Raw genomic sequence first — 24114 nt, forward strand, 5'->3', positions numbered from 1 at the left:
ATAAATCCAATCGTCAACTTAAAAAAGAGTTGGACAAAAGTTTAAAGAATAATATGTTTCTATTTTAACATTCTCTCTTAGACTTTACAAGTTAACACACTAATTTATTTAATTAAAATGAGATGTAAATTGAAGAGACAAAATTTTAACTCAAGTATTACCTCTTATTCCTAAGGGCATTTCCAGCAGTAAGAGGTATTCTACCTAATCAAAAAGCACAATTCTTTATTTTAACTACTCATTTTTTAATACTAACTCCAACAGATTCTTTATTTTATTAAATATTATTTTTTCATTTTTTTTTATATGCAACCGCTTTTGCATCATCTTGTAAATTGCAATAGAATTGATTCACGGAGCATACCTGTGTGTTATTTTTATTTTTCCATTTTTAGTTTGTCAATTATATGGATACTATTTTTTTTTTTTGGAGTTTTTAGTGAATCAAAAGACTTGAATTTGTATCATAAATTCATGAAGAGAGAAGAGAGAGAAACGTTGAGGGAGGGAGAGAAGAGAGAGAAAATAATGTGAAAATAATATTATATTCAACAATCTAGTGTGCTACAGTGAATACCAATATAAAGCTATTCATAGTTAAGGTATAATAGCTAATATGAAGCTATTCTGTTGAAACAAAAAAAATGACAAAAATAGTTAAATATAGCTAATATCTCCATTTTAACTACACTGCTGGAAATGCTCGAAAAGGTGTCAGAAACTTCGGGATGACATGTAAAAAATATATATATAATAAATAAATAAATAACTTCGGGTCGACGCCGGATGGGGTCTAAAGCATGGGTGCATATGTCAGTTAAATGGGCTTCAGTTTCCTGAGATGGAGCATGTTGGACATTTGACGTAAAAAAATGAAAATTTTGAAATAAAACAGAAAAGCCCATCATTTGCCACTCTTCCTACCTATAAATTCACACGTACCAACGCACGACCAACCCTTTGGCTGGAGGAGCTGGAGATGAGGGAGACGATGAGTAGATCCAGCCGACCAAACCGGTGATGATCCAGTCCCACTAGCTGGGCAGACCTTCTGGTTCGATATCCCTTCTGCCAAGTCCAAGCAGGCTGCTTGGGGTAGCTTTTTTAATTCGATCTACGCCTTCAGTGCCGTGGAAGACTTCTGGAGGTGAAGTCTCTTCCTTCTTTTTAATTTTTTTTATTTTATTAGTTTAGGTTTTTTGTCTTCTGGGTTGTCTTTATTTTGGTGCTGAGAGACTGAAAGTTTTGGTTTTGATTTTGATTTGGAAGAAAAAAAGTTTGGAAATTTATATTGTTTCTGTGCATAGAGATAGGGTGGTTTTGTTACTGTTTCTGTGCTAATGGATGTTAGAAGTAACGAACATATGTGGATCTGTGATTTTACTTGTGCTTGTGGTTTGCTGAGATGTCAGGCGGACTGAGAATTTTCCTTAAATTTGCGTAGGATAGAGGGTGGTTTGTACTGTATACATTGTGTGCTGCACATTTGGTTGAAGCAGCGTGTTTATTTAGATTCAAAGCTTTCTCCCAGCGTGTTTATTTGGATTCAAAGCTTTCACCAACTTTTGAGGGCAGTTTTGATAAACCGGTCATGATTTTTGTAGTTTGAATATCATTTTATTATATAGTTCTGTTATGTGGTTAATTGTTCAAATGAGTGTAATCTGTATTGTTGGTTTTTTTGTGTTTTTGCATTCTCATACTACATGTGTTTGGTAGATCTTTAAAGATCAACATCAGCTGGTTAAAGATTCTCTGTTGAAAGGAAACTTAGCATATGTTTTGGGTATAGATGTCTTTGTTTGGTTTGTGGATTTGCTGCTGAAAGACTTTGTTCAAAAAAAAGAAAAGAAAAGCAAAAGAAAAGTTTGAACACCAGCTTTTGAGGCCAGGTTGTTGATGTTTTCAGTTATGGTCTAATTTGAACGCAGATCAAGAGCGTTGGGTGCTCTCGCTCTCTCTCTCTCTCTCTCTCACAGCTAGAGAACAGCCCCTTGAACCTCTCTTGTCTTCCCTCTTTGCAACCCAAATCAACAACTTTGCTTACCTTATCAAAACTCTAAAACCCCACATATTTCCCTGGACATTAGCCAACAAATAATTGATCAAAACAAGCCTTAAAATGTCCTGTTATTTGCTGCTGCCTCGAAAATTCTGCAACCTGCCTCTTTTTGCTAGAATCAATGTATTGGACTTAAAATTATATAGCTGCTGCCCCTAAACCACAATGTTATTTATATCCATGATATTGTCAAAGTGAGATTGCTCTCTAAAAGTTTAAACTTTTGCAGCCATTGCTGACTCCATCCTAAATTGCTTGTCCAATTTTATGGATATCCATTAGATTGTCTATATTGAAAAAGTCAATGAGCAGGATTTTATCACTTTCCTAATTTATGACCATATTGAAGGCATAATCATGAAAGTTCCAATCTTTATGGTAGTTTTGACAAGTTAGTGGGTGTAGTTTTAAAATTTATTTATTTATTATCTGGTTCTGAAGCACTAATTTATGTTCCAAGTTTGGACTATGAAAGATGGACAAATAGTCTGGGAGGGATATCTTTATCATGGTGTTTGAGAAATATAACACAACCAATTACTCTAAGAGCTTAAATTGTTCAAACAGTGTGTATTGTGTATCTTGATATTGTAACTTTTAACCGAACGCAAAAATTCAAGTCAAACAGGCTCATTAAAGTATCTTGAGCAATTAGACCAAAATAGCCTAGAAGCTTCATTAGATGAAGTGCCAAACAACAACATCCTTGTTTTTTACTTCATCTCAAAATGATGAAAAGTCATAGAATATGTTATAGTCAGTTCAAATAAAGCAGCACCTGAAGCTATTTTTTGCTTAAATTTCTAATACCTATTCCGCCTCAGAGGACCACAAGTCCAAACCTATGGTTGAGTTTGGGCCACAGGTAGCTGATTCATGCCTTAAGATGAGATCTATCTGCCAAGAAACCAAACAGTTTCCTAATTTGCAGCCAAAAAATGTAATAGAAAATAATCCTGCGAGTTAAGAGCTCAGCTTGCAAGGTGGTGAGGTTTTTGAGTCAGATATTAGGTGTGGGTTATCCCTTTATCTTAATCCTGGGAATTTCATGAAAATATTTTCTTATTAGTTACTTTCATTGTCTGTTTAGATATGCAGTAGCCAAATTAGAACAAATACAATGATTTGAGGTTTTTTCTTATTTGGTTGTGGAGTGGTAAACTGAAATGAGAATGAGAATGAGAAAAAAATTTGTGACTTGTTGGGTTCTTTTTTCCCCGAGAAATAAACTCTGAGACTTGGCCTAATGAACTGTAGGGGTTAAGAATGATTTTTTGTTTTTTTATTTTATTTTTTTTCTTTCTTTCTTTTTGATAAGTAAGAAAATGTATAAAATATGCCAAAAAGAGGCATAACCCATGTACGCAGTAGAAGTTCAAATAATTTTATGATATCTTTTACTTGTAGTTATATATGAGTTATGTTTCATGTATTTGCAGTTCAATATGTGGATATGATATTTTATGAATTGCTGTTATATTACTTCAAAAGAGTATCTTGGAAAAGTACTATTTTTTGGCCATGTTTTATTTCTTTCTACTATATTTGTCAAAGTCTGGAACTATTTGCTCATCAGATGAGCTGCTTTAAATATGATACCATAAATGTTGTTTTATGTTTGACTTCACCAAGAAAGCTAGGCTTATTGATCATAGTTCTTGTTTGCTGTGTTCTTTGTTAGGAGGACTAACACATTGTTGTAGATGACAAATTCCAGAGGATGCTAGAAGCAATGCATGGCTTTCTTTCGACCGGAAGATCAGGTAGCAACTCTCAAGAGGATATTTTGTGCTAATATATATGAGCCAGCACCCACTTCCAACAGTCAACAAGTATGGCCAGACAGGTGATTGGTTTTGCAGCTTGATTTGCTGTCTAAATTGGAATTATAGGCTAGACCAAAAGGCCTCCATTTTGATGAGGAAATAGTAGTTTCAATTTGATATTGTGTATTTTCATTTTATGATGCAAAGGAATCGCGCCCTTAGAATTGGTTAAGAGCATTTACTTTCCAAATACCACAGTAGGAGCTGTACTTTTGTTTTTGTTTTTGTTTTTGTGAGTAATTAAAATTTTATAGAAAAAGTGCAAAGCCCTCATACACAAAAAGTATACAAAAGAGCAGAGACCATAGGAACTAATTTGGGTTAACTTCCCAACATTGATGATCAAAATGAAAAGATAATCATATGCCTTCTAATAAATAAAGCTTCTTTATGATTGAATATTCTTGATAAACTTCAGGCTTAGTGTTCTCCCATTTTTTTATGCTATTAATTTTCAATGGGCTACTTATCACTACAGAACCCAACATACATAGATATGATATTTCCTTTGAACATTGTTATTGGAGTGTTGAGTGCTATGACTTGTATTGTGTGTGCCATACAGATCAACTCTTCGTTGGAGGTGGTTTTTTTACATCATATTTACTCACTTTTGTAATTTATACTAAGAGTTATATAAAAATTAAATATGCATCTTGGTATAGATTTATATATTGACTTTATATTATAAATATTTTTTACATATGGTATTGAATTTTTAATGATATCACAATCATACCTATCATAGGGAATTAAGCATGTGGCTTGCACGTGCCTTCCCAACCAATATTCAAAAGAACTAGCATGCGTGTGTCCACATACAACTGATTTTGGTCAATTTTAAGTGAAGCAAAGATTGTATTTATGCAAGAGAAATGATCTTTTTCCATCTGTTGTACATCTCTGTATAGCAGATTTGCAAAAGAAATGTAAAGCAGATGTACACCAGATCTCGTATATCTTGTCTCTTTATGCTATGTCACCAAGTGAACATGTATCATCTCTCTTTATGCTATGTTATGTCATGTATGCAGGAACCTGGCCCAGTAGTTAAGAATATTGATTTCTCTATCGCTCCAAATAGGGAACTTCACAATTTACAACAATACTACTATTTACAGATAGCAATAGATTTTACATTCATAAACAAAATTTCATTTCTCTTCATACAAAATGCAGCACTAGATTGTATGCTTAATGTACTTCACGAGGCCAATCATAGGAGCAAGAAGACCCAATCATCATATCATATTCTTTTTGAACCCATAGACTGTCTTCTAAATCCACAGTTCTTGTCATCTGCCGAGAGGTGCACAACATCAGATACAGCTCTACCCGATGTAGAAAAGTATATTTGATGTGCTAGAAATGTAGACAAGTATTAGATAGAAGAAGGTAACCTTTTGAAGCGAGGCTCGAAAAGCTTCTCTTTCTATTTCATGCCGCCGTTGCTGCTTCAGTTTTACTTCTACCTCATCAACTTCAGCCTTTTTCATTTGGGCTTTAATCTTGGTCATCTCTGCAAGTAAACATTCAATCCTATCAATGAAAGAGAAATGGTATATGGATGCCAACAACATAATACAAAACAAATAGTAATGCTGATAGATAAATAATAGTTACATTTATTTTTGTTTCTGAGCATAATAACTTTATACATAAGCTTTAGAAAATGAGTGCAGAAGAGAATTAGGAAACTGAAAAGAGAATTAGTTTGATAGCATCTTCCCACAGCAAAATTGATTTTTATACATCTTCTGTAGATTTGTATCCATAAGAATTATGAAGAGAAGAAGAACATGATAATGAAAAGTTTTGCAATTATACCTAGATGGATGTAGCTTGTATATATAAATGTGTGTTGTAGTTGTTTTTTTTATTGGAAATGCTCATAGATAACTATCAAAACACTTGAACTCTACAGTGTTTTTTTTATTGGATGATTATGTGTCAAAACCAGTTGAAGAGGGGCAGCTTTATTCAGCAGTGGCACATTTCTTCTAGTCTGGTTGATGAGTCAGACTAACATGACTGGTTGTTTGTGAGTGGTCTAGCCAAGATGTTGATCTGTCTTACCCGCAGGATTGACCCCCAATAGCATTAGAGTTCTGCACCTAATGACTGGCTTCACTGCTATGAGCTGACGGTTAGGCTAATCCCAAGTGGATTTTCTCAGCTTCACGGACATGGTGATTTCAGAATTACTCTAAGGGATGTTTTGAATGTGTGCATGCACATTGGCACCATGTCACATGTCATGTACTCTGCATGATACATTTTAACCATGCATTTCTTTTTTCTTGAAGTAATAATGAAGTCTCATTGACATAGAGTTTATATTTATATATATAAGCATGGGTGGTCACTGGTGTGTTATTTGTTGCCAGGAATCTAGGCGTGTGAACCAGACAACATGTTCAAACTACATGGGTGTACTGGAGGAAAGCCATCAAGGGCATGTTAATTTATCACCGTTCCACAGCCTTTCCTGTATATATCTACTGTTGTTTGTAAACTAGTGCCCCCATGTTTTTTCTTTTATTTTCAGATTTATTGCTCATTGTCCATTGGAGTAAGTAGGGGAAGGATAAAATGTAATGAAACTACAATAATCCATTTATCAAACTCTGTGTCTCTCACACACACACACACACACACACACACACACACACACATATATATATATATATATATATATATATATATATAGATATGAGCATTTCCAATACAAAAACAACAAATGACAACTATGTTTCTATGTTTTGAAATGTGTGTGAGAGAGAAACGTGAGATTACTTTAGGAATTTAAAAAGGTAGGCTTTTAAGCTGAATAGCCTCACTTGACTTTAAACTGAGTGAGTGTGTTTCTAAAAAGAAAAAGACAAACTAGAATGCTGCCACCAACAAGCTGAGCATTATAGAAAAATAAAAAGGCTAATATGGTAAAATTAGCTTCAGAAATCAGACCAAAATAAAAACTAAAATTAGCATTTTCAATCCTTAAACGAAAGCCTAGACTGTTTTTCAAACAAAAAATAGGCATCATTTTGAAATTTTTTGACCTGCAAGATGAAGAAATATTTCACATCCAACCTAAATTAGAGGTGAAATAGAAATTCTCAAAGTTGCTAACACCAAATTACTTTATGGTTTCATGTGACTACTAGTCTACCAATGCAAATCCTCCTTTTTACTTGTTTCAAACATAATCTATAGTAAGTATCAAGGTAAAAAAATTTCATCTCCCATTTTTAACTAAATCTGCATAAACTAAAATCATAAATCAAATGTTCAAAGATTTAAAAGTAAGCATCATTCTGTTTGCAATTTTTCACTCCCTATGTTTGCCAAGTGATAGGTATTAATTAATCCCATCACTCCCTATGGTTGCTAAGTGAAAAGTATTAATTAATCTCTATCACATATAATTGTGAGATCCCAAGTCTTTTAAATGGAAATTAATTTCATTTTATTTTATTATTTGGTCATGAGGAAATATCATATAAAACTTTCTGGTCATAGAAAGTCAACAAGGAAATATAGTATTCATTGTACAACAAATAATAATCAAGAGCTTGTTTTGCAAAAACGAAGTGAAGCGCTTGCTCCTTAGGATCCTTACAAATACATATATCATATTGCACTTGACTTTTTGTAAGTAAATAAGGCGTTACAAGGGAGGGAGAAAAATATTGAGTTGCTTAATTCACCTTTAAGCTGTATATTTTTAAATCTTTCCTTTTCCTGTTGCATCTTCAAAGGATTTGCTTTACCCTAATGACAAACAAGAAGATAACATATATGAGCAACTAAGAAAACATAGCACCAAAGGTATCCAAATGTTACATCATAATAAAAATCTTATCTTACATGGTCAAAAAGTGTCTTTTTTTGTGCTTTCAAAATAGTTTCTGCAAATCGATTCTTCATTATTGCTGCACGAAGAGCCTTCTTTGGTGACGGTTGTACATCAGAAACTAGACATCCTTGGGAAGCAACAACATCTGTGGCAACAGGTGTGCGCTGAGAACTAAGGCATGAGTTTTCATCGTCCAAACCACTTGTAGCCCCTACACATTCTCACCAACAAGTAGCCAATAATTAGATCATGGAGAAATACTAGAAAATATGACCTATTTATGGTAAAATATAAACAATTACTCACCATCAGAATTTAATTCCGAATTGCTCATTTGGGATACTGACAAGTGTTCTGTCAAGCATGCCTGTTTGAATGCAGGTTGGTTGAAAACCCAACCAGCTGAATGAGTCTTTTGTTGTTTCAAAGTGGTGGAGCACTTTGAAACCAAATTATGATCAAATCTTTGCTTCTTTACTATTTGATACTTGATCAAGTTTGGAGCCCCACGCTTGAGAGACCTAGGCATAGAAGATTTTTCTTTGAAATTCACACCCAACTTCTTTCCACCATTAGACTTGCTAGGCATACCATTGTGCGACAACCCACATGATTGCATACCATGAGCGGTTTTTAGTCGTTTCGATGAGAGTTTGACCAAGCCCTTCTTCAATGCCAAGGATTCACTTGTACCCATAATGAGAAACTGCAAGAATTAAACAAGACCGGTTTTCAAGTGTTGGGGAAGGCAACAACCCGTGCAAAAGATTTTTCAACAGATAAGCAACACAATAAATTATTTGTGGGTATGCAATTGATGCTCTTGTTTAGAAAATAATAATAATAATAATAATAAAGAAAGAGATAAATAATGAAATGTGATAGTGTAATTAATACAAGCTCAAAGTATGAGATAATAGTGTTCAATCTATGATACCATCATCAATGAGTAACTCCTAATGATGGTAAGCAATGGTTTCACTAATCTAAAAAGCAAAGCCCCTCCACCCCGTAACTTGAACCCAACACCACCGGTGCTACGGTTCTTGTGGGATTGCAAATCCTAATTTTTCATCTTGATGAGGTATGCCTCTGTTTCTTCCAACAAATTTTCCAATCTCTCAGATCTCGCACATCAGTAAAGCCAAAAAAAAAAAAAACGAAGCTCATGGTCCTAGCATAAGAAAAGCTCCAAACGACACAACACACTATAATTTAAAATTTTGCCTCCTATTTCTTTTCCCCCGAGAGACCGAGAGAGATCGTTTCTCTCAAACCCTAACCCTAACCCTAACCGTAATTCAAGCCCCCGTTCGTCCCCGTCGATTATTATTAAAAAAAATGCGAGAAAAAACAAAACACAAAAAACGAGGGGTAGGTTTTGAGCTTACCCCTGTATTTTGATGGCCGTGCGTCAGAGATGCAAAACAGGAGTGAGAGGGAGAGAGAGAGAGAGAGAGCAGATCGGGATCGGGATCGGCGATTCACAACGCAGTGATCGGAAACGGCGATAGGTTGTGAGAGAGCGAGAGGAGAGATCGAGTGAGAGAGAATGAAGTGAAGTGAGAAAGTTGGTGTTCTGTTTTTAAGACTCGAGAGTTTGAATTCGTATAGGAAGGCTTTTATCCACGCGTCAGGCAGTGATTGGGTAATGAGGTATTGGGGCCCCGTACGTAGCTTTGGTCCGAAACACCCAGTCAAAATGACTAAGGCGCGCGAAAGAGCTGGGAACGTGGGAACCAAGGCATGTGGAACGACGTGTAGTTTTAAGAGCATTGCAATCAACTCTTCAGGAGGAATCTTTATTAATAACAGAAAAATAGTCGTTTAACATTTTTTTTTAATTTCAAAATAATATCTATAACTCTCATTAAAAAAAAAAAAATGTAGTGTACAAAAATATCCTTAATACAAGTTAACTACATTTTTGTTACTTTTAATTAAAACTCATAAATAGGTCAATAGTTTTAAGATTTTAGAGTATATGTCAATGTAAGTTAGATCAAACTATGGAGTATATTATGTCCTTTTCCTTTGTTTTGTTTTGTTTTTTGTTTTTTTTTTTTGTTTTTTCACTAAAATTGTCTACTTCTCCCCCTAAATACAATATGAAAAAAAAAAAAAAAATACCTACCTACTTTTTTTTTTTTTTTTTTTGAGAAATGATATTTTTATGTTTCTTGTACATCTTCAGTACATCCCTTTTTCTAATTAATCATTAAATCTGTATGATCTACATGTGAAAAATGTGCAAAAGATGTAAATGTAACGTGTCTCTGTTTTTTTTTTTAGAAAAAATAATGGGAAGCGACGAATATGATCCATTACTTTTTGTGCTTTATTAGTTGACATACATATATATATTTACGTAAAGTACATACTTATGTATATGGATTTTTTTTTTTGGGAGAAAACTTTACTTTTCCCCCCTGCACTTTCAAAACCTCTCACTTTGGACCCCTCTGTCAAATTTATCCATTAATTTCTAATAGTAGGCCAGGAAAAGACTAAAATGCCCTTGGTTTTATTTTTATTTTTTTAAAAAAAGCAATAGACCCATGGGTTAGGCTTGACCCACATGGGTCAAGCCAAGACCTACGCGGGTCAGGCCCTGGGGGTGGGTGTGACTCCGTGCGAGCCACCCCAGGGCCTAACCCGTGTGGATCAAGCCTGACCCCCAGGTCACCTCACTTTCTTTTTTTTCTTTTTTTTTTTTTTAAAAAAAAAAAAAGAATTAAGGGTAAATGTGGAATTTTATTAAAAAGTCAGGGATATAAACATTATTGTCTCACATTTAACAGTTAAAAACTGACGAAGGGATCCAAAGTGAGAGGTTTTGAAAGTTTAGGGGGTATGTCAAAAATGGTGATAGTTCAGAGGGGCAAAGTAAAGTTTTCCCTTTTTTATTTATCATAAAAGTCACCTCTTATTAATGAAAGATTAGCATCTATATTTACATTATTTTTCATTTTTATTTTTTTTATTACTTTTAATAACGAGATCTATTATCTTTTTTTGCATATCCTCAGAAATTTAGAGTATGTACGAGTTCTTCAATTTATGGCATACCATACGATCATTTATATAAATGAACAAATGCATATTTTCACTATGTATATAGCAATAGTATGATTTGCACCCTATTGCATGCAAATGGGACTTTTTATAATGATCAGGATTCTTGCACTTAGAATGCCCGAATTGCTAGCAATTCAAGCCCTAAAAGTATAGGGAATCTTTGTTCTTTTACAAATTTCTATCTAAAAAGCTCTGGACATGAAAAATTGTAGAATCCCTAAGAGGAGAGGGGCTTTTTAACCCAAAAAACTTGTTCGGATAATAGGCCCATGCTCGGCCAAGGAGAGGATAAAAACTAGTTACAAACCTGTCTAATAAATTGTCAAGTGTCTGTTTACATGTGAGTAATTCAAACCCTAAAATATAGGGGATCCTTGTTCTATTACAAATTTCTATCTAAAGAGTTGAGGACATGAAAAATTGTAGAATCCCTAAAAGGAGAGGGGCTTGTTAACCCAAAAAACTTGTTCGGATAATAGGCCCATGCTCGGCCAAGGAGAGGATAAAAACTAGTTACAAACCTGTCTAATAAATTGTCAAGTGTCTGTTAACATGTGAGTAATTTCAACCCTAAAATATAGGGGATCCTAGTTCTGTTACAAATTTCTATCTAAAGAGATGAGGACATGAAAAATTGTAGAATCCCTAATAGGGGGCTTTCTACCCGAACAACTTGTTCGGATAATAGGTCCATGCTTGGCCAAGGAGGGGACAAAATTTAGTTACAAACCAGTCTAATAAATTGTCAAGTGTTCATTAACACGTGAAAAAAAACTTTTTTTTTTTTCTTTTTTTTTAATAATGCTAATAAAAAGCATATGAAAAACACATGTTATTACAAAAATATGTAGCTAATTTCTGTCCATAAGGAAGCCATATACTTGGTGCCAAACATGCCCTGTCTGGGACCCACACCAATTGTACAGACAAAAACTTTCCCGCCATTTGGGGGCACAATCACTCACATTGTTTCGCTTCATAAAACCCTCTCTCTCCCTCTCTCTGTAAATGCTCTAGTCTATAATCCAAGATTAGGGGCAGTTTGGTAGCTGCTAAGTAAAGCATTTGGTCCCCAGCTCAAACCTCGTACAGGTTGAGGAGCAACATGGGGATTCAGGGGCTGTTGCCGCTGCTGAAATCGATCATGGTGCCAATCCACATCAAGGAATTGAACGGCTGTTGTGTTACGGTCGACACCTACTCTTGACTCCACAAGGGTGCCTTGTCTTGCAGCAGAGAGCTCTGCAAAGGCCTACCCACCACCAGGTGTGTTTAAATACATACTTAGATTTCGTAATTTATTTGAACGTGTCAATGGTTTTGTCAAATTTTCGAATATGGGTTTTTCTTGGCAAGTGCCCAAGTAACGAAAAACATCTCTTTTGCGTAATGTAGTGGACGATTTCAATGATTTATTGAATTGGGATGATTGTCTTATTGTCTCGGGCATTTGATGCATTTTCAAACGCCGCAAACCTAAAATCAACTGTCGCACAAATCTCTCTGCTCTTTTATGGGTTTGGATTATCTGCCAAGAGGGCTTGGGGGGAAGAAATGGAAAATGGGTTTTGTTGAATTTTTTTCTGCTGCGGAGAGGGCTCATCATTTATTGTCCTGAAACGCGCTATGGTGATTTCACTAAACAGTACTATAGCGAGCAACCTTTCATCACCTTTTATCCTCTTTGGGAATGGGGTAATGTTTATCTCAACCCGTTTTGCACATAACTCAGTTAAGCCAACCACTTGCAATCGGCTATATATAAGCCAACCAAAATGCTTTTGGTTGTGAGCAGAAAGAAGTTTTTTGGTTTCAACTGGCTCGCAGATTTGTTTTCGTCAGAAGTCACTAAATTCAGTTGGTGAATTATTAATCTTTTTGATGTATTCCAAATGTTGATTGGCTCGATATAGGTGATTAAGCACTTGAGGTACAGCACTGTTTCTGTTCCTCCATTATATGAAGAATCATTCAAGAAAGCAATATTGACTTTCCAGCATCAACGGGTTTGTGATCCTATCAATGAAGAACTTGTACATTTGTCTGACATATCTGATAATGTTGGAGATGATTTGGACTTCCTAGGCCCATATCCTTTATTTACAACTCTGCCTTTTAGTCTAATTCTCTGCACATTTTTGCTCTAATAGTTGAAATGCTAGAAATCCTTCCTTGACATGGGATACATTGATATCACAACATACAGCGAAAGGCATAGCAGAAGGTGATCTTGATCCATTTACCAAAATGCAGTTTCAGGTACATCCTCTCTCTCTCTCTCTCTCTCATTTTCAAGGGCAGTTGCTTTGGGATTCTTTGTACAATTAATTAGGTGACCTGCTTTCACTTGTGCTCCAATTAGCCTATGTTGGAAAGAGAGAAGAATAAAAGTATAAATGGAAAAGTACTCAGAATAGAAAAAGGAAGATTTTAAGGGATAGTTTCTTAAGAACCGTATTAACTAAGGGAGAGTTTGTTGAAAATCATATTTAACTAAGTACTTGTACATGTGCATTCATAAACACAAACACATTATGTCTTTAGTTAATCTAAATCCATACTGTTACTTCAAACTTTATGACCGGGCTTAATCTTATATCCTGGTCTATATAATCCAATATAAGTGAATCAATTAGAAAGTGAAAGTCTTGTATCTTGTGTATGATAGTTAATCTTCTTTTCAGTCTGTCGATATCCCTTGTTTGACTATAATCTCTGTTTTATCCATCTGCATGACTTCCTGACTTTTCTTTTTCTTTTTTTCATACTTCAATATTTTAGGTTGATGTTTCTCAAGCACTGAGGTGTCACCAAACTCTTTTTTATTCTCTGTGGGTATTAGAATGCTGTTATATATCCAATTAATTCTCATCTCTCAGCACATTAGTTAGTTTTATCTTAATTACAATTGAGAAATGTTTGTTGAACAAGTTCTGAAAATGAACTATTAAGTGCTGGACGTGTAGTTTATAAATGATATTAATATGGCAAAGCAGAATAGTGAGAACTTTCAACTTTGTTTTGATACCTATATGGTCTATTTACGGCATTAGAGATGAAAATTTTACTTTTGACTTGGGGAATTGAACTAATTAATTTTGTTACACTTTGCTTAAAGTTTGCTCCTCACTACTTGTGATTGTGCTCGACTTGTCAATCTTTTGACAAACAGGGAGAGACTGTTAGTGCTGAAACGGTGCTTAACAAAAAAATCCCAAAGTAAACAATTTAATCTTGATAGCATGAAGAAAAAGCTAGATTTGCCGGTTCAGAAGAATCTCTTGACTAAGTATTTCTGTATCCTTTGAAACCCTTTTTTCATGGCTTTGATCATATCATTCTTTCTTTCATTCTTTTCTTTTTGTTTTTGGTTTTTTTTGTTTTTTGTTTTTTTAATTTTTTTATTATAAGTTACATATCAGATTTTAAAAATTAGGTACAGGAGTTTCTATATGTATCCTGCCATATGTTTTCTGGTTCATGCTTTAGAACCAAAAAATGCTAGGAGCTTGTCTTGTGATGCGGGATCACTTCCTGTAGAGATCTGGGCTGTATCTACCATTTTCTTGGAACTAATTTAGACAAACTTTCTATTTTTCTTTGCATGTAAGCTGCTGGTATGTCCTACTTTTGTATTTGGACAAATTATAGGTAATTTTTGCTGTCTTAAATTCATCCAACAAAGTTCACAAATAATGGTTTTAAGGACAAAACAGGTATCAGCATGTGATCTATGGCAGAAAAGGACATTATATTAGGGAGGTTAGAGTGTAAAAACTAAGTAATGGTTTATAAGTTTATGGCACCACCGAGCACCAAAGGTTTCCGTTACATTTTTGTTCTAGTAATTCAATTTTCCTTAACGTTTAAAGGCTTTGCATCCCTTGAAGTAAAGAGAAAATTCAGGGCCCCACGAACGTCACCTAATCATCCACTTGATTCCAAGGAACACATCACGTTGGAGGCTGCTGCATGTAAAATGAACTGCTTGCCAGCATCCCTGCTTGACTCCGTAAGCATGGCCACTGTTTCTCATGCTGACAACCTTGTGAGTGATATGAACGGAAGTGGTGACAAACTTCAGTTGAATATCACTTGATAGTTGATTGTTAAAATCTTCTTAGATCGAACTTTGATATAATAAGTTAATTTCTTTTTCTTTCTGTCGGTAGAAGATGGTTTCACCACTGAGATTCCAAAATTTTCAGAATCTCCAACCTATGGTAAGGCTATGGTTGCCTTAAGATCTACATATTCAATGACGAGTTTACATGGTACTCACTTACTTGAATATTGATTCATGTAAAATGTATGGTGTCTGAGACAAGAAATCCAGAACAAACTCTACAGCAACCCAGGTATTCAATTCATAACCCTTGTACAACATTGATTAAGGAGCATGAATGTAAGAATGTTCCGGATGCAGTTGAGGGCGAAACTGAGACAGGTACAAGAAAGGTCGTCATAAGAAGTTCTTACTTTCAGCATAAGTCTGAAAACCAGAAGGACCCAAACAATATACAAGAGAAGGTCAAGGCTGATGATGTCGTTGATACATATGAGAATAACATACCCGAGGATGCTTTTTTCAGAAATAATGATATTAAGGACAAAGTCATGAAACGGAAGACCTCGTCAAATGACTGGTCTCAAAAAGTGGTACTCTCACTTTATTCTTTTAGTTATGTTGTGATGGCACCTTGAATAATCTTTCTACTCTATTATTTAAACTGCTTCGGGAAAATGTGCAACCCAAGCAAAGGCGTACAGATGCACCTCTTCTTGATAATGGTTTGTATCAATGTCAAGAGCTATTAATGAACTCTATCTGAGAAGTAAACTTTATTTATTGCTTTAATTTTATACTTTTCATTGAGCTGTAACTCTGAATTCTTTGTTTTCAAGTCTGTGCTTTACTAAATTAGACTTATGTGATTAACGTATTTAAGCATAGATGTGATTGTTTGATCTTATGCTTGTTGTCTTGCTATATGAAGCTTTCTTTCTTGTTCAATAAGTTCTTATTTTATTTTCAGTTGTCATTCATTTTTATGGTGGTACATTTGAAACCTGTTATGGTCCCAGAGTACATCTATAAATGCTGAAAACATCTATTTAGTTTAGTTAAAAGCTATTTCTTTTAGTGAAGTCCTGCTTTAGGTTAATAGACTGTCAGCTATATGCAGTAATCCCTAGAACTCGGTTCATGACAATATGTGAGAATTATGGGACTTCTGTTTAAAGGAATCATTATATGGCATAATGTTACGTTGCTTGCTTGCAAATGTGCTCGTCTAATGTGGCACATTCCTCTTATCAGATGAGCACCACTGATATATGCAATCCTCTTATCTTTGCACATACGATAAAAGGAATCCTTCAAGACTCATCAGCTTCTAGAATAATTCCTATTTTCATGATAGCATAAGATAAGAGGAATGGACATATAATTACGATAATTACGTCATTGATGTTGAAGAATAGAAGCTACCTTTATGTTGATTGATCAATGAATGCACATGAATTTCTTAAATGATGCCTGTAGTCAGGGTTGCGGCAGTGATCCATCAAAGAAAGCTTAAAATGGTACAACAAATGCAAGGTGGCTGGATTGATATGGTCCGTTCTATCATTGACATTGTGCAGGCCAGGGAAAGAACCATCTAATAGGAAGTTCGTTGCATTTGAGTTTGGGCTGGGAGTTATTACCCTGATCAACTAGCATCTAAGATATTGAAGATCTGCTATGATGAAGGTAGAAATGATAATAGAGAAACTTGTAATAAAAAGAGATAGTGAAGAGATATCCTGTTTAGGAATATAAAAGGGATGAAAAGGATGCGGTGTATTGTATGGGAGGATAAACCATCTGGATGAGTACTTAAATAAAAAGAATAACTAAAGAGAGGATGGGAATCATATGGCTTTACAGAAACTGAAAGGGACGGAGAAGGGCCTTAAAGGCATATGATGGAGAGACCAGAGAGAGAAATGAGAAGCTTCAGCTATCAGATTAGGAGGCAATACAGTAAAGCAAACCATAGAGAAATGTAAGGCACTGTTTGCATTGAGGAAAAAGAGAAAAATAAAAAATTAATGAATGGCTGTCATTATGCATGGCATTAGACAGGTATAAGTTTGTGGTTTGTAAGCACATGTTGACTTAGAGACCTGAAAGAACAGATGTTTTATTTCTTTCTAGGATTTTCATGCAAACAATATTCATAATATATAATCATAGATCAAGCAATTTCTTTCATATGGTTGAAATTAAATTTAGGTACATGGTTGCATAAACCAGAATTTGATTTTAGAGGTATATTAAGGTTCTGTAAGTTGATTTGTGTAGCTAAGTTGTTTTCTTATTGAGTCATGCCTTTGTTGCTAAGTACCTAAGGCTGGTCTGAGCTAGATTTTCTTAACATAGTAGAAAAGACATCTCGTATGTTTTTTTTTACTCTGGATAATTGAGCCCTTAACCTTGACAAAAACATTTGATATGTTTCATTCCTTTTAGGTCACTCTGTTCCTGACTTCAGCAAAACATCTACAGAGACAAAAGCTGCAGAAGGAAAGTTTGGATCCAACATTTCCCATTTAAACCGTTATTCTGAAATAGCAGAAAAATCAATGGAAAAATTCATTTCAGTAATATCATCATTTAGATGCTCCTCATCTGGTTCTCGCGCCAGTGGTTTCAGTGGTCTCCGTGCTTCTCTAAAAGATGTTCGGAATACTTGTACCAATAGGTAATATACCTTAAGCGTGATGCCAAAGTTTTATTGCTCTTCTGACTTTTATTACAAGCATCATGATCTTTAACTTGGTGTATTTTCATTGAAGGCCAACCATTGGCAGAAGACTTTAGCCAATTTGCATATGTACCGAAGACCCGGAAAACTGAATTAGCATCTCGCAGAGGTTGAATTTGGATTGTGTTTTGCATAATGTTTTTCGCCGGGATCCATCTCAGTTGCAACAGGAGCTTTAAACTCAATTTGTTTATCTATCTACTATTTCTTTTTTCTTCTATTTTTATTGATTACTATTTCCTTCTGTTTAGGGCTCACTTGCCTCAAGGACTGGTTGAAAATTGCTGGAGGTTTGGTTACACTGCCACCTGCCTGATCGATGTGTTTGTGTTTTTTAATCATATTTCTGTAATTTTAAACGTTTCTCTTGCTCTTGTGCTTTAATTTGTGCAAAATTATTTCTAATTGAAACAATACAAAATGAAGTTGATTTCTCTACAGTTGCCATTGTTCACCTTTATTGTGTTCAAATGTAAAAGATTCGTTGCAGTTCATGTTATGCCATGTTCCATATATTATATACAGAGGATAGTGTCATCATTGAAAGCAAAATCTGCATTACAGCTGCTTGTTATCAACATTTTACCATTAATGTGATAATGACTATCCCAGTGGTTTTTCTCTTTGAGCAATTTCACCATAAATAACATGAGAAAACTGCATGCAACAATTAGAGCAGTCTATGCTCAATTGGTCCTTTCATTATTTTGATGTTCTTTTGGATTCAATAATAGTTTTTGCGACATTTCCATTTCAATTCCTTGCCACATTTGAACAAGAAACTTATCAAACTGCTCATTGTTCAATATCAGCAGAAAAATTATGAGATTGTATCATTAGACAAGGGATCATTAAAACTAATGGACATATGAAATGAACACTACTGTGGTTGTACCACAACTAGATACGCACTTGAGGCACACCAACTTTGGAGTTTGATTCCAAATTGGAGTTTTCATAAAGTTCATTGCAGTGCTAATTAACTTGCGCATATTCTCACTAATTAACTTGCGCAAATTCTTTTTTACAACATAAAGAGCAAAAACGTGATGAAAATATATTAAATTCTCAATTAAAATATATCATTTTTTTAATATGGTGACATTTTTCAAGTATTTTGATGCTTAAAATGACAAAATTGCATAATTTAAAAATCTACTATTTTTTAAAAATTGTAAAAAAATTTAATCCGTGCCACGCCACATAATAAATAATAAATAAATAACAGGTGAATTGCCAACTCTATAACGGAGAGAATATGCAACATATAAGCTACAAGAAAAGAATAACTTGGTAAAGTTGTGCCTTTTGCCTCACACATGCTAATCATGGCCACGCAAATTTATTCGTTTAATAAGATAAATTTTAGTTTTCCTTTTTCAACTCACATTCAATTCCATTCTTGACAAGAGATTGACAATAATTTAAAGAATAATTACTCTATTTAACACTATCTTAGACTTAACACGCTAATTTATTTAATTAAAATAAGATGTAAATTAAAGAGACAAAATTCGAACTCAAAACTTTACTATTATCTTTTGTTCCGAAAACAAGGTGCAAGAAACTTCAGGTTGACATGTAAAAAAAAAAACATAAAAAATTTCAGATCAACGCCGGGTTGGGTATTTTGCTGACCAAAGGATATATCTCATCACATAATTTTCGTAATGACCATAAGGCATTCCTCACATAACTTTCAGAAGTTCTAAAACTCAAGAAACTAAAACAATTTTCTTACTCATTTTATAATTGATCAGGGAAAAAGACACATACTAACACATATAATCATTTAGATATTCATGCAGGATAAAGAAAGAAAAATGTTTCCTCACTCAAATCCTGCAATACAAACACATGGTATTCAAATTGTCAAAACATACAAACATTTCTTAGTAACCAATTGATCACATTGGTTGTCGCACAATTCTATGCCTAGTGAGTCTGACGGTAGAAAGAAGTTGAATGTGAAGTATTTCAAAGAAAAATCCTCTATGCCGAGACCTCACAAGCTTGGGGCTCCGGACTTGATGAAATATCAAGTAGTGAAAAGGCAAAGAATTGATCGTTATTTGGGTTTAGAGTGTTCCACCACTTTAAAACAACAGAGGACTCATCCAACTGGTTGGGTTTTCAACCAATCTGTGTCTAGACAAGCATGCTTGACAGAACACTTGTGACTATCCCAACCAGTTGGATGAGTTCTCTATTGTTTCAAAGTGGTGAAATACTCTAAACCCAAATTACGATCAATTCTTTGCACTTACACTACTTGATATTTCATCAAGTCTGGAGCCCCACGCTTGTGAGGCCTCGGCACAAAGGATTTTTCTTTGAAATACTTCACATTCAACTTCTTTCTACCATCAGACTCACTAGGCGTAGAATTGTGCGACAACCCACATGATCGCATACAATGAGTTGCTTCTTGTCGTTCCGAGAAGACTTTGACCAAGACCTTCTTTAATGCTAAGGCTTCACTTGTACCCATGATGAGAAACTACAAGAATTAAACAAGCTCAGTTTTCATGTGGGCAAGGCAGATAAGCAACACAATAAATTATTTGTGGAATGAATATGCAATTGATAAATAATTGCAGCAGAAAAAATAATAATAACAAAGAAAGAGATAAATAATGAAATGTGATGGCATAATTAATACAAGTATGAGATAATAGTGTTCAATCTATGACACCATCATCAATGAGTACCTCCTAATGATTGTAGGCAATGGCTTCACTAATCCAAATGATTTAGGGAACAAGATCTACACACATAATATACAGAACATAGCAATGGCTTCACTAATCTAACTGATGTGCCTAAACAAAAGTTTTAATTTAATTAAGGTCTACCAGACCGGCCTTAAACTCTGTCTGATCTTTCCTTGTCTTTTGCTGACCAAAGGATATATCTAATCACATCATTTTCTTAATGACTATAAGGCATTCCTCACATCATTTTCTGAAGTTCTAAAACTCAAGAAATTAAAACAATTTTCTTCCTCAGTTTATAATTGATCAAGGAAAAAGACAAACGTGACTACTCATGCAAATCCTCATTTTTACTCGTTTCAAACATAGTCTATAGTCAAGGTAAAATCTTTTTATCTCTCTCATTTTTACTAAATCTGCATAAACTAAACTAAAATCCTAAATCACATGTTAATGTCATAAGGTCATGAAACTTAATCAGGAGGATGCACTATTCAATTTGCAATAATTGTAGTTATATAATTTTGTGCAGATATCCCTAATATGATATTGACACAATGTGTATCCTAACATTAAAAAAAGAACTAATATGATATTGACACAATGTGTATCCTAGCATTAAAAAAAGAACTACTTAAAGTTTGTTTGGAATTGCATTAGAGAGGGTCAAAAATATTTTCAAAACTTAGGAAGTTGTGTCCAACAAAAAGTTGTCATTTTTTATTAAAAAAAAAAATTAAAAAAAATTATTTAACATTTAAACTCTAAAAATTGCCATAATGCAATTATGAAAAAAGCTTAAAATTTAAGTGTTTTTATTTTTTTATTTTTAATTCTTAATTTTTTTCTAAAAAGCTCTTGTTAACTACAAAAGTTCTACTTCTTAACTCAATATTAAACATGCTCTTAGTAATGTAACCCCTCACTCTATGTTAGAGTTACTTGCAAAAGTTGAGCAAATTGCACAACTTTCTCTCTTTTTTCCCCATTTCTTTTGCCAAATGTATAAAAAAAGAATCAATTATTATTTCTAAAAAAGATTTAAAGGTAAGCATCATTCTGTTTGCAAATTTTCACTCCCTATGTTTGCCAAGTGCAAAGTATTAATTAATCCCATCACATATAATTGTGAGATCCCAAGTCTTTTAGATGGAAACTAATTTCATTTTAGTTTTTTATTTGGTCAAGAGCAAATAACATATAAAACTTTCTGGTCATAGAAAGTCAACAAGAAAATATAGTATCCATTGTACTACATATAATACATCAAGAGCTCGTCTTGCAAAATCAAAGTGAAGCGCTTGCTCCATGGGATCCTTACAAACAGATATATCATATTGCACATGACTTTTTGTAAGTAAATGGGGTTTACAAGGGAGGGAGAAAATATTGAGTTGCTTAATTCACCTTCACGTTGTATACTTTTAAATCTTTCCTTTTCCTGCTGCATCTTCAAAGGATTTGCTTTACCCTAATGACAAACAAGAAGATAACATATATGAGCAACTAAGAAAACATAGCACCAAAGATATCCAAATGTTACATCATGATAAAAATCTAATCTTACATGGTCAAAAAGTGTCTTCCTTTGTGCTTTCAAAATAGTTTATGCAAACCGGTTCTTCATCATTGCCGCTCGGAGAGACTTCTTTGGTGACTGTTGTACATCAGAAACGGGACATCCTTGGGAGCAACAGCATCTGTGGCAGCAGGAGTGTGCTGAGAACTAAGGCATGAGTTTTCATTGTCCAAACCACTTGTATCCCCTACACATCATCACCAACAGCAAGCCAATAATTAGATCATGGAGAAATACTAGAAAATATGACATATTTATGGTAAAATAGAAACAGAATAAAAAACAAAGCCCCTCGACCCCGTAACTTGAACCCAACACATTCGGTCCTACAGTTCTTGTTGGATTGCAATCATAAATTTTCATATTGTTTCTTCCAACAAATTTTCCAATCTCATAGATCTCGCACATCAGTAAAATCCAAAAAAAAAATGAAGCTGACCAAGTTCTGTTCCCGGGAGAGACCGAGAGAGATCGTTTCTCGCAAACCCTACCCATAACCCTAACCCTAATTCAAGCCCCCGTTCGTCGCCGTCGATTATTATTTGAAAAAAAATACGAGAAAAAGAAAAAAACAATAAATGAGGGTTAGGGCTTGAGCTTACCTCTGTATTTCGATGGCCGTGCGTCAGAGACAAAGGAATGCAAAACAGGAGTGAGAGAGAGAGCGGGGGAGAGCAGATCGGGATCGGGATCGGCGATTCACAGTCACGAAGTAACCGGAAACGGCGATTGGTTGAGAGAGAGGAGAGAGCAAGTGAGAGAGATGAAGTGAAGTGAAGTGTGACACGGGTTTTGCCGGGTGGGTCGGAATTCGCCATGGAACTCCATGAACGAACCTGGAGAGGTCTTTGAGGACCCCAGAGGCGAGCAGCAATCATGGGATTTCGTCATGGAACTCCACTGTCAATCTCCGATGGGAACAACGGTTAACCAAATTCGATCAACAGAGGAGATCGCCTTCAACCTCAAAGCTTGGACAACTTCCACCAGAATTGAAACAAACAGAGCAGTAAAAACTTCGAACAGTCCAAGCAAAATCCAATGCAAACATAAAATATCTCGTTAGTTCACTTCCAGAGAGAGAGATAATGGAAGAGAGCCAACCCTGGGAGCGGCGAGAGAGAGAGGAGCGGCAGCTACTAGGTTAGAAATTAGGGTTTTTTTTTTTATATATATGCTGATTAGCGGGGCGGGGCGGGGCGGGTAGCCGTATCCGTAAAAAAAAAAAAAAAAAACAGTCAAATCCGCGCGGGACTGGCGGGTGGGCGGGTTTGCGGGTTGGGCGAATTTTTGCCCACTCCTAGGTAGGCTTGTAAATGAGCCGACACACTCGACAGATCGCTCGATACCCACTCGACTTAGCTCGATCCGAGTTCGAGCTCGACACTGTACTAGCTCGCTCGTTACTGCTGAAACTCGCTCGATTAGCTAGTGACACATGCCCGACTCGCTCGAGTAAGCTCGACGGGGGCTCATGAGTTCGACTCGTTTAAGTCGAGATCGGCAGACTCGCTCGTGCTCGTTAAGGGATCATGAGCTCGAATCGTTTAACTCGATAATCGACCAGCTCGCCCGAACTCGCTAAGGGATCGTGAGCTTGACTCGTGTAGCTCGAAAATTACCCGGCTCGCCCGACTTGTTTATGGCTCGTGAGCTCGACCCGTTTTGTCATCCGACCCGACCCGACCCACACGACAATGTAACTAAAAAAATAATTAAACATGTTATTAATCAATAATAATCATAGCTTCAATGTGTATACAATTAACTAATTAAGATGTAAGGCTATAGTGTAACTAATATTATATGGACTATGTTATTATTTATAGGTTTAATGTCCATTGTCCAATTCCAAAATAATAATAATAATAATAATAATCATAGGTTCAATGTGTGTACAATTAACTAATTAAGATATAAGGCTATAGTATAAGTGTATAACTAACATTGTATATAGTATAGATTATGTTATTATTTATAGGTTTAATGTTCAATGTCCAATTCATAAGTTAATAATAACAATAATAATAATAATAATAATCATATTCATAGGTTTAATTAATTTGTGTACAATTAATTAATTAAGATCAAGGGTATGGTATAATAATGTAACTAACATTGTATAGAGTATAAACTATGTTATTAGTTATAGGTTTAATGTCCAATGTCCAATTAATTAGTCAA

General features: G+C 34.9%; 3 long non-coding RNA genes across 4 annotated transcripts; 2 read left to right on the forward strand and 1 right to left on the reverse strand.

Moving 5' to 3' along the window:
* Positions 1–951: 951 nt before the first annotated feature.
* LOC132170477 (uncharacterized) lies at positions 952–6513 on the forward strand. Its single transcript, XR_009438962.2, has 3 exons — positions 952–1147; positions 3744–3908; positions 6276–6513. It is a non-coding gene; the product is annotated as an uncharacterized LOC132170477 (long non-coding RNA).
* A 6985-nt stretch (positions 6514–13498) lies between these two features.
* Positions 13499–18072, forward strand: LOC132171342 (uncharacterized). 2 transcript variants are annotated; one of them, XR_009439023.2, is made up of 5 exons: positions 13512–14122; positions 14698–14873; positions 14998–15484; positions 17343–17574; positions 17669–18072. It is a non-coding gene; the product is annotated as an uncharacterized LOC132171342 (long non-coding RNA). The 2 variants fall into 2 exon arrangements; XR_015912773.1 differs by having other exon boundaries at positions 13499–14122; positions 14998–17574.
* A 1289-nt stretch (positions 18073–19361) lies between these two features.
* Positions 19362–23061, reverse strand: LOC132170480 (uncharacterized). Its single transcript, XR_015912771.1, has 4 exons — positions 22533–23061; positions 21919–22117; positions 21759–21822; positions 19362–20137 (listed from the first exon to the last, which is right to left on the reverse strand). It is a non-coding gene; the product is annotated as an uncharacterized LOC132170480 (long non-coding RNA).
* Positions 23062–24114: the final 1053 nt, after the last annotated feature.

The sequence above is a fragment of the Corylus avellana genome, chromosome 1, assembly GCF_965113065.1.
Source record: "Corylus avellana chromosome 1, dhCorAvel1.hap1.2, whole genome shotgun sequence".
In the NCBI taxonomy this organism is placed as follows: Eukaryota; Viridiplantae; Streptophyta; class Magnoliopsida; order Fagales; family Betulaceae; genus Corylus; species Corylus avellana.